Source organism: Saimiri boliviensis, chromosome 14 (assembly GCF_048565385.1).
Source record: "Saimiri boliviensis isolate mSaiBol1 chromosome 14, mSaiBol1.pri, whole genome shotgun sequence".
NCBI lineage: Eukaryota > Metazoa > Chordata > Mammalia > Primates > Cebidae > Saimiri > Saimiri boliviensis.
Genome location: NC_133462.1, coordinates 80,083,568 through 80,096,174, shown reverse-complemented (window position 1 = coordinate 80,096,174; position 12,607 = coordinate 80,083,568).

The window sequence follows — 12,607 nt, the reverse complement described above, 5'->3', positions numbered from 1 at the left end:
CATGGTGAAACCCCGTCTTAAAAAAAAAAAAAAGAATTGCAACAGTGCTGTACACTTTCATGGCACCCCTTCATGTATTTTATTTATTTATTTATTTATTTCAGACAGGGTTTTGCTTCATCACTCAGGCTGGAGTATAGTATTGTCATCATGGCTCACTGCAGCCTTGAATTCTTAGGCTCAAGGAGCTTCCTCTCTTAGCTTCCAGAGTAGCTAGGACTACAGGTGCATACCACCACACCCCGCCAATTTTTTTTTTTTATGTTTTGTAGAGATGGGGTCTTACTACATTACTCAGGCTGATCTTGAACTCCTGGCCTCAAGCAATCCTTCCACCATCACCTCCCAAAGTGCTGGGATCATAGGTGTGAGCCACTGTACCCAGCCCCATTATTTAATTTAATCCTCACAGCAATGTGGGTTGGCCTGGGAGGTGATGAAAATGAAGGAAGAACTCTGACCCACATGGTAGGTTCCCACCAACCATGCTAATACAACTCAATTCCAAATCTAGGCACAATTGTTTAGTTCACAGGCAGGCAACTGACTAGGCTGAGCCAAGCAGAATCTTTTCTCCCCAAAGTGTAGAACTGGAAACCAGAGAAAGGATCTGGATGGATCTCTAACACAGATGTTAGGAAACTGTCATGGTCCTAAAAAGGAAAAAAAAAAAAAAAAAGAAAGAAAGAAACAGAGAGTGAAGAAAAGCAGAAAGAGTAGAGAAGACCCTTCCTGAGGTCTCACAACTGTGCATGTTTCTAAGAGTCAGTTACATTCATAAATAAAAACTCCCCTCTACTCTTGGGATAAATTTCCTTTCCTTATTTTTCTTCCTTTCTTTCTTTCTTCCTGCTCCCACCCCACCCTCTTTCTATTCCAAAACTAGCTGGGGAGATGAGAGGGTAGTATGGAAAGATAAGATTGGCTGATCCATTGGCCTATTCAGACCATTAGGGGACATCCTTATTTAATTGGACACTTTAGTCAGCTTTGTTGGGATATTGAAATATTTCTTCTTCTCAGCCTCTCTTTATTGAAGTCTGACCTTGACTCTTTGTTGGCTTTGCCCTTGTTCTTGGATGCTATTTTCTCCTCTTAGCTTGGCCATTTCAGTCCATTAAGCTCCACTTCACCCTTTGCTCTCATCCTAACTGCCTACGCTAATGAGCCATTTTTCCCCTTCCTTGGGCTCTTGCTTCCTCCCCCTGACCACAGTGAGAGCTGTGGTTCCATGATGTCTTTGTTCTCTCCACTCAATATTCTCTTGAACAGAAAATCAATATTAGATTGCACTTGATGGTGCCTATAAGTCCAGTGGTCTCTCATATTAAGACAAAGAGCAAACCCTCAAGGTTTGTAAACTGTAGAGTGCTATACTGGGGATAACAAGTTACTTGTTACTTGGTGGGTATAAGAGAGATCAGAGCACAAGTTGTGGAATATTGCATGAAAGTGCTTTCAAACTCTGATAATCTTATGCAGCCATTTCCCCTGTAAGGCTGTACCACCAGGGAAAAAACAGTCATGCCATAAGGCAGGGCATCTTTGACATGGCAACGTGCTATATGCCACTGAGAACCATGTCACCATCCAATTCACTAGCCCGTGGTGTTACTTATAACGTGGAAATCACTGCTGAAGTGTAATGACTACAGTTTCCTAACAGCAACCACATTTGTCTGATTCCTACATAAGGAGCCCTTAGGGTTGGTGGAAACTTGACAGACTTCCTGAGATCTGGAGTCAGCATGGTGGTTGGGAGTGTTGGCTTGGAAGCAGTACCACACGGGTTAGAATCCTGGCTCTACTACTTACCAGCTGAGAAAACTTTGGCAAGGTGTTTAACCTCTCAGCCACTTGAATTTCTCATCTGTAAAACTGAGATAATAAAAGTACATACCTCAAAGAGCTGGGACTACCCTGTAGAATAACACGTGTAAAACATTTAGAGAAGTCGATGTATAGTGCTCAAAAAACGTTAGGTGTTGTTACTTTTAAAATTTTCTGCTCCTTAGCCCCTTAATGTAGGACATGGTGACTGTTGAATGGCTGATTCTCAACAGATATTTGTGAATAAGTGAACTGCAAGTAGACAGTTTTGACTGGAGTGTCAGGCTGTGCTTGAGAATAGTGGAGAGAATGAGCCACTTGTCTTTTGTGAGTGAGAAGGGAAGACAGAAGTGCTATCAGAGCCATCTATCAAGAAATGGCTGTAATAGCTAGAAAAAAAATACAATCTCTGCTCTAGAGGAGCTTAATGTTTAAAACAGTGATCATGGCTAGAGGCAAAAAAATGGGAAGTAATGAACATGCAAAAAACAGAGAGCAAGCTTTAAAAAAAACAAAGGAAAGAAAGAGATACATTTAAATATTTATGCTATACATAGATTTAGGGTTAAGAACACGGATTTTAAAGCTTTTAGTGAAAAAATGCCAAATAAAGACATGACCTAATAGTGCTTGCACATAATTTATATAATATAACTGGATAACATTTGGATATATTAATCAAAATAGTTTCAATTTTTAAAAATAATTTCTCTGTATCTCAAAATCCTTCTATTTAAACTCAACACCCATTGCATAAAGATTATTGTCATATTAGAACCAGAGAGAAATTAGAGAGTCAAGTCTTGAAAAGCTGCAAGCTTCATGGAGGACCTGAAATGGTTGTACATTATATTCAGACAGACAGGCCAGAGCGGCTGGGTCACTACACTCTCCACAAGTGCACCAGAAGCACCTGAATGTTTTCTTCTGTGTCTCAGACCTAGCCCAGAAAATTGGCAAATCTAGAGCAGCCTTTTAGAGTCTACAAGAGCCATATGACCAGAAGCCGGACTGAAAACCAACTATCTCAGCAGAAGTCAGTGTGTGAGGATGATAGTGACAGTGACAGGAACCTAGATACTTAGTCCACCTACACAGACACATATTCTCACAACAGAAAACACTCCAGAACTGAGGTTTACTCCAGGGAGGTGAGGAGGGAGGGCTGAGTCAGGTTTGCCTGGAAATGACTCAGACAATTGACTGATAATAAATTTCCATCATCTAGCAGAATAGTGGCTGAAATAGAAGCTAAATTCGCCTGTAGAGGCAGTAATAAAGTTACATTTCTTGTAACCCCAAGTTTGTGGGATGAGATTCGTGCTTGATTTGTATCTTTCATTATTTAGTCTTCACAACAGACCTGTAAAGTGGAATCACAATAATCTCACTTTATAAATGAGAATGTAAGAGATGGAAAAGAATAAGTAACTACTCAAACGTTCTGGGCCACTAATTGGTGGCACAGAAATTTAACTCATGCCTTCTGTTTCCATATCATCATTAATTTGAAAAAGTTTGTGTGCCTGCCAAGTGTCAGGTACCATTAGTGAAGAAGGCAAATATGGTTCCTATCTTCAAAGAACTCCCACATCAAGCAGAGGAGACAGAAATTTAAAATGTGTAACAGATATTAGCTGGGGTATGCTTACACACTGAAATCTAGATATTTTGGATTAAAGTTGGTGATTTCACGTTATGAAAATCCAAAACCCTTTCTAGAGTGTTTAAGAACTCACAGGATGCTGGCATGCTCGATGTCATCTCTGCCTATGGCCATCTGCTACAAGTCATTTCTGTTTTTCATCTCATCATCTTAGACATGGTACCCAGCCCCTTCTTGAGTTTTCCTAAGTGCCCACTCTCCCCTATTTATGACTCTGAGCTAATAGCTGGATTCAAGACTTGAGCCCTTTGGACCTGTGTTTGGCTAATCTGGCTGAATCTCTGTTCTCAGCAACCCACCCTCTGAATTTCTGCCCACCACAAAGGGAGTCAAATCCTGGTGCTGCTGTGGCTCAGCTCTGTTTCTCTCATTCTCATCCACCCCATCTTCATATGAACAAGTGGTCCAACCTACCAGAGAGATTAGAAGAATGCAATATGGATCTCAGAGCTGGGGACAAAGTCAAACGATGTAACATATATGTAAATTGAAGTTGCAAGAGGAAAGGAGACAGAAGCGGGCGGGCTGTGATAACTTAAAGGTATGCATTGTAAACCCTAGGGCAAGCACTAAAAATAAAGTGGAATGAAAAAGTCAATAAGGCAGATAAAATGGAATCATTAAAAAATTCTCAATTCAAAAGAAGACAGAAAAAGAGGAAAAGGGGATCATAGAGCACAAGAGACAAATGAAAAACAAATAGTAAGATGGTAGATTTAACCCCAATCACAGTGTGCAATTACATTAAATATCAATGTTCTAATCACTTCAATTAAAAAGTAAAGATTGTCAATTAGATTTTATTAAAAAAGCAAGAAATCTGATTTAAATATGAAGACAGAAAATAGGTGAAAAGTAAAAGTACGTACAAAGATATATTATGTAAATACTAATCAAAAGAAAACTAGAGGAACTATATTCATATCAAGTACATTCAGAGCTAGAAATGTTACCAGAAATAAAGAGGAATATTATATTACTAGAAAAGGATAAGTTCAAAAAAACATTACAATCCTATGTTTAGGCAGAGTGTGTTAACAGAATTTCAAGGTATATAAACAAAAAATGGAAAAAACTGAGAAAGAAATAGATAAAACTGCAAATATAGCTTGAAACGTCAACATTACACTTTAATGTATAAAACAAACAAAAAATTAGTGAGGATATAGAAAATTTGAACAACACTTAACCATCTTGATCTAATTGATATTTATAGAACACTCCCTCTAACATAGCAAAATACACAATCTTTTCAAGTACACATAAAACACCTACCAAAATAGTTTATACTTTGGGCCACCAAACAACTGTCAATAAATTTGAAAGGATTCAGTCATACAACTATGTTTTCTGATCACAATGAGATTGATTTAGAAATCAGTAACAGAAAGAAAACTGAAAATTCCAAACACTTGGAAACTAAATGATACACTTCTTAAAAAGCCATAGGTCAGAGAAAAATCAAAGGAAAATTACTAATTCTTTTGAACTGAATGGAAGTAAAAATACAACATATTGAAACTGTGGGTCACTAAGAAAGAAAGTAGTGATTAGACGAAAATTTAACGGCACCAAATGCCCTTATCAGAAAAGAAAATCAATTACCTAAGTTTCCACCTTAAGCAACTAAAAATAAAAGGGCAAATTATATTCAAACTAAGCAGAAGAGTGGCAATAATAAATATAACAGCAATTATGAGTGAAATAAAAACAGAAAAATCAAAAATATAAATTCAAAAGTTTGTTCTTTAAGAATATCAATAAAATTGATAAAACACTAGCAAGACTAATCAGCAAAAGGGAGAAGACACAGATTACCAATATCAGGCATTAAAAAGGGGCCATTGCTCAACAAAAGCCAAAATAGACAAATGGAATCTAGTTAAACTAAAGAACTTCTACATAGCAAAAGAAACTATCATTAGAGTGAACCAGCAACCAACAGAATGGGAAAAAATTTCTTGCAATCTACCCATCTGACAAAGGGCTAATACCAGAATCTACAAAGAACTTAAACAAATTTATAAGAAAAAAGTAAACAACTCCATCAAAAAGTGGGTGAAGGATATGAACAGACACTTTTCAAAAGAAGACATTTATGTAGCCAACAAACATATGAAAAAAAGCTCATCATCATTTGTCATTAGAGAAATGCAAATCAAAACCACATTGAGATACCACCTAACTGGCTATCATCAAAAAATCAGGAGACAGGCTGGGCACGGTGGTTCATGCCTGTAATCCCAGCACTTTGGGAGGCCAAGGTGGGCGGATCACTAGGTCAAGAGATCAAGACCATCCTGGCCAACATGGTGAAACCCCGTCTCTACTCAAAATACAAAAATTAGCTGGGCATGGTGGCACGCACCTATTGTCCCAGCTACTCAGGAGGCTGAGGGAGGGAGAATTGCTTGAAACTGGGAGGTGGAGGTTGCAGTGAGCTGAGATCCCACTACTGCACTCCAGCCTGGTGCCTGGTGGCAGAGCAAAACTCTGTCTCAAAAAAAAAAAAAAAAAAAAAAAAAAAAAAAATCAGGAGACAACAGATGCTAGAGAGGAAAATAGGAATGCTTTTACACTGTTGGGGGAGTGTAAATTACTTCAACCATTGTGGAAGATGGTGTGGCAATTCCTCAAGGATCTAGAAACAGAAATGCCATTTGACCCAGCAATCCTATTACTGGTTGTATACTCAAAGGATTATAAATCATTCTATTATAAAGAAACATGCACACGTATGCTTATTGTGGCACCGTTCACAATAACAAAGATGGGACCAACCCGAATGCCTATCAATGATAGACTGGATAAAGAAAATGTGGTACATATACATCATGGAATACCGTGGATAAATACCATGGATAAAGAAAATGTGGTACATATACTGTGGAATACCATGCAGCTTTGCAGGGACATGGATAAAGCTGGAAATCATCATCCTCAGCAAACTGACACAAGAACAGAAAACCAAACACTGCATGTTTTCACTTGTAAATTAGTGTTGAACAATGAGAACACATCACACAAGGAGGGGAACATCACACACTGGGGCCTGTTGGGGGGTGTGGAGATAGGGGAGGGATAGCAGGGAATGGAGGGATAGGGGAGGGATAGCATTAGGAGAAGTACCTAATGTATTCCTGCTTCTCCTGAATGAAGAATTAAAAAAAAAAAAAAGGAAATACCTAATGCAGATGATGGGGTGATAGTTGCAGTAAACCACCATGGCATGTGTATACCTATGTAACAAACCTGCACGCTCTGCCCATGTACCCCAAAACTTAAAGTATGATAATAATAATAAGAAGAAAGTTTAAAAAAAGGGGACCATTCTTAGAGCTCTCTAGTCAATAAAAAATAAGAGGATATAATGAATAATTTTATGCCAAATGGACACATTTTAAAAAAGACACATACTACTAAAGCTAACTCAAGAAGAAATAGATAACCTGATTCATCCTTGTCTGTTAAATTATAAGAAACTCATAATTAAAAACCTTTTCACAAAGAACACTTCAAGACCAGATGGCTTGACTGGTGAATTCTAACAAAAATTCAAGAAATAATATAAATTTTATATGCACGTTTTAAGAAAATATAAGAGGAAGCGACACTTTCCAACTCACTTTATGAGACCAGCACTTCTCTGGTGCCAAAACAAGACAAAGACTTTATAAGAAAAGAAACCTCAGACCAATGCCTGTCATGAACACAGTAGCAAAACTCCTCAACAAAATTTTAACAACTCAAATCCTTTATTATATAAAAGGGATGATACTTCATGATCAAGTGGGGTTTTTCCCAAAAATGCAAGTCTATTTCAACATTAGAAAACTAATTATCATAATTTACCCTATTGATACTCTTTTTAAAAGGCCTATGTCCATCTCAATGGGTGAAAAAGTGGTATGGGCAAAGTTTAAGACTTGCTTATAATTGAAGACTCTCAGTAAATCAAGACTAGAAGGGAATATCTCCAGTCTGATAAAGAGCAGCTGTAGAAAACCTACAGCTAACAGCATCCTTAATGGTGAAAACCCCAATGTGTTCCCCGTTAAGCTCAAGAACAAGGCAAAGAATACCTTTCACCACTTCTGTTCAGTATTTTACTTATGGTCTCCATCAGTGTAATAAGTCAGGAGAAAGAAATTAAAAGGCGTACAGATTGGAAAGAAAAGATAGCATTTGTTTGCATATAACATGATCAACATAGATGATCTATTGAAAAGCTATGGGAACTAATAAGTGGGCATAGCAATGCTGAAAAGGTAGAGATACAAAAATCAATTATATTTCTATATGCTCACAATGAGTACTGAACATATGAGTAAACGCCATTTTATAACCATCAACAAATTAAACATTTAGGGGAAATGTTAGCAAAACATGTGCAAGAATTTACACTAACGTCTATAAAACATTCCTAACAAATTAAAGAAGATCTAAACAAATGGCAGATATACTGTGTTCATGGATTAGAGAACTCAACATTGTTAAAATATCAGTTATCACCAATTGATCTAGAGGTTCTACAAAATCCCAATCAAAGCTCTGAAGGTTTTTTCCATAGACATTGACAAAGTGATACTAAAATTTATATGGAAATACAAAGTACCAAGAATAGCCAAAAGAATTTTGTGAAAGAACAAAGTCGAAAGACATGCACTAATTTCAAGACTTGCTATAAAACTCCAGTAACTAAGACAATGAGTATGATTTAAAAATAAATATACAGATAAATGGAATAGAAAAGACTCCCACATATGTGGTCAATTACTCTTTTACAAAGGGGCAAATGCAATTCATTGGAATAAGGATACTCTTTCACCAATTGGTTCTAAACCAATTGGATATTCATATACAAAAATAAACTCTTACCATAACCTTGCATCATACACAATAAATTAACTTTAAATTGCTCATATATCTAAGTATAGAGGTAACTATGATAAAACTATTAGAATTTTGTGACCTTCAGTTAGGCACCAATTTTTACATATGGCAAAAAGAGAACAAACAATTTTAAAATGCTGATAAATTAGGCTTTATCAAAGTTAAAAACTTCTGCTCTTCAAAAAACACTGTTTTAAGAAAATGAAAAGACAAGCCACAGACTAGGAGAAAATCTTTACAAAATACATAGCTGATAGAGGACTTGTATTTAGAACATTCCAGCAAGGATGGCCAAAGATTTGCCTAGACGTTTTACCAAGGAAGATACACAGACGGCAAGAAAAGTACATGACAAGATGCTCAGCATCATTAATTATCAGGGGAATGCAAATAAAAACCTCACAGGGCTAGACACAGTGGCTCCACCGTAGCAGCAGGCTTCTTCCTGGGCACCCAGGCTTTCCTGTATATTCCCTGGAATCTAGGTGCAGGTTGCCAAGCCTCCTTGACTCCTGCATTCTGTGTACATGCAGGCTTAACACCACATGGAAGTCAGCCAGGCTTATAGTTTGCATTCTCCAAAGTGGCAGTTTGAGCTGTACCTAGGCTCCTGCCCCTTTGAGCCCCAGCTGGAGCTACAGTGGCAGGGAAGTGGGAAGCAGTGTCCTGAGGCTGCTCAGAGAAGCAGGTCCCTGAGTCTGGCCTATGAAATCATTTTTCCCTTCCAGGCCTCTGGGCCTGGGAGGAGCGTCCTCCTAAAGCTCTGAAATGCCTTCCAGGATCTTTTCCTATTATCTTGGATATTAACAGTTGGCTCATTTTTAGTTATGGAAATATTTCTAGTAAGTGTTTGTTCCGTGGCCTACCTGTATTCCCCTCCCCAGAAAAGTCTTTTCCTTCTTTGCCACAGGGCTAAGCTGCAATTATAGGCTACCTATATTCCTTACCACATGGCCCTCTTCATTTTCCAACCAGCAATGGCACATTGAATCCTTCTTGGACTTTGACTCTCTGATTTCTTCTGCAACTATCCAGAGAAAACCCCCAGCCATAACAGGCTCCTGTGATAGAGTCAGGCCCACCTGGAAAATATCCCCAACTTCAGGTCAACTGAGCCATGTAACATAACCTCATGATGAGAATAAAATCCATCATTTACATGGTCCTGGGATTAGGCAGGGAATATACAGACAGTAGGGAGCAGAAATTCTTGGTGCCATCTTAGACTTCTACATGCCACAATGTCTGCAGGAATCTTCCTTTAGAAATTAAATTTCATCTATTTATACATCGAAAATGATACCTTTTTGAAAAAGATAAGATTACTGTCATGCATCTCTTAACAATGGGAATATGTTCTAAGAAATGTGTTGTTGGATGATTTTTGTCTTTGTGCAAATATCATAAAGTCTTGATGGTATAGCCTACTGCTCCTCTAGGCTACATGGTATAGCCTATGCTCCTAGACTACAAACCTGTACAGCATGTTACTACACTGAATACTGTTGGTGACTGCAGCACAATAGTAAGTATTTCTGTATCTAAACATACCTAAACATAGAAAACAGACAGTTAAAACGTGGTTTTATAATCTCATGGGATTGACTGAGATCTTGTTATGAGGTGCATGACTGTATTTAAATTTGGGGTTGTCCCAGAAAATCTGGGATATATTATTGCCATCTGCTCTGGTTACTTTCCTGCTACTTATGTTAGGATAGACAGAGGGGGACTGGGCCTGCATGTTTTGGGTGCTTACCCATGTGCCAGACACATGCTAGACATTTTACATACGTAAAGCATCCATTGGCCTCTGATTCAAAGGAAATGATGGGGGTGGAAGTAGAGAGGGGTGGGAGGTAAACGCAATTTCCAGTGCATAGTGTTGGAGGCGGGTGGGAAATGTCGGAATGCAAAGCTGGGCCATTCTCAGATTCTGTCCCCAATAAGGCAAAGAAGAGAACCAAAAAATGGGGGGTTGTAGTGATGAACCCATAACTAGTCTCCATTTAGGTGTCTGGGGCAGAGCTTCTCAACTGTAGTGTCACTGGATAAACCTCTTCTGTCTACCCCTGCAAGCTGTACCAGTGTCATCATTTTTAAGATGGGCTATCAGGTAAAAGATTTTGCAAAGCACTGCTCTGAGGTATAAGACATAGCTCTTGTAGACGTGAGAAAGAACGCAAAGGACCCAGGCAGGACAGAAGCGTGTCTCATGGGAGATGGTTCTAGGGGCAGGAAATTTGTCCTGCAGTCTTATGGAAGTGCTTGGCATATCCTTCCTATGCTATAAGACAATAGATAGGATTTAGGAGTTAAAGGACCCAGGGCTATCGATAGCTCCCCCACTGCAGACCACAGAAGAAGGAACTGGGCAGAGATTATGACAAGACTATGGAGCAGGTTGAAGGGTGAGCTGCCCGCTTCCTGGCTCAACTGTTCCCAAGCCCCCGTGAGTGTCAGCACTAATGCCTCAGCCTACAGATTGGGCTTTGAGCTAAGCTCAGCCAAGGCGAGGCAGTATGGTGGAAAGGGTGGGTTCTGAACTGTGACACACCTGGGATTCTTTCCCGATTCTACCACATACCAACGTTGAACCTCCAGGCAAATTTATAAAACCTGTCTGGGTCTCAGTGTCCACATCTGTAAAATGAGACTGCTGGTATGTTTCCCTCATATGGTTGCAATGGCCATGACAGGAAGTTACTGCCCGGAACAATAGATGATGCAAGGTGGTGTTTTGACAGCTCCCAGCTAAACTGGGCTTCCAGTTCCAGAGAAGCTAGCAATCTGCCCTAACAGGAAATGAAAGGCAGCTGAATGTGGATATTTACTGTGTGCCTTTTGAGGGATACTTCTTTTACCTGATGGATAGCCTAATGTTTAGTGCAATCTGCCACCAGAGGAGTCTGTCACATGGGGAACTTGTTTATACTGGCAGATGTCCTTGTGGCTGTTGTCCAATCTGTGTCTAGTTTATGCCTGACTACTGCCCTAATGCTGGGAGCCTGACCTTGTGTTGTTCCAGTGTCCCAGAGAAAACCCAGCTGGGGACAGCCTCTGGTTCTTCAGATGGAAGGTGTGAAGTCAATACACCACCATAATAGGTAACAAGTTGAAACATTTTCCTGGAGAGGAAGAGCACAGTGATTAGGAGGGCAGCCTCCATCCCTGGGTCAGGAGAGGCAGGAATGAAGAGTCAGGTAGAAAGAGAGAAAGAGACTGGGGCAGGGTTGGGTGAGAGCATGGCAACTAGCAGCATATATAAAGGAATAGGGTCTGGGTCACATCAAGTTCTTGCGGAAATGCCTGAATGGTCCATTTAAAGGAAGCAGTGGGAAAGTGAGGAGCCCAGTCTGGCTAGACGGGAGAGATGCCTCTGATTTCTTATCTGTGGCCACTGCTTAAGTCATTTGAGTGTGCTGGTCTCCTTCTAACGCCTAGGCAGCAACCTTTGCTGTGTAGAGAGCTTAAATACACCTGGTGGAAAGGCTGGCTTTAGTGTGGTCTGGGGACATGGTACCCCCCGTCAGACAGGGAAGACAGCTTAACTGTCCTCTGCAGCACTGCCACAATCTGTGTATCTGGACTTAGGCCCAAGTCTGTAATTCTCTGTCTAGCTCTTCTGTTTTGTAGTTTATTCCTTTAAACTGGCAAATAAAAATTGCATATATTTATGGTGTAAATATATACATGATGTTTTGATATATGTATACAATATAGAATAACTGAATAAAGCTAATTAATAGATATCCCTCAAAAGAAGACATACATATGGCCAACAAGTATATAAAAAAATGCTAAACATTACAATCATCAGGGAAATGTAAATCAAAACCACAATGAGATATCATCTTACTCCAGTTATAATGGCTATTATCAAAAATTCAAAAAATAACAAATGTTAGCAAGGGTATGCAGAAAGGGAAATCATATGCACTGTTGGTGGGACTGTAAACTAGCATAGCCATTATGGAAAACGGTATAGAGACTCCTCAACAAACTAGAAATAGCCAGCTACAGTGGATTCCACCTGTAATCGCAGCACTTTGAAAGCCTGAGGCAGGAGGATTGCTTGAGGCCAGAAGTTGAAGATCAGTCTAGGCAATATTGCAAGCCCCCATTTCTGCCAAAAAAAAAAAAAAAAAAAAATCTAAACTAAAAATAGAGCTACCATATGATCCAGCCACACTACTGGGCATATATTCAAAGGAAATG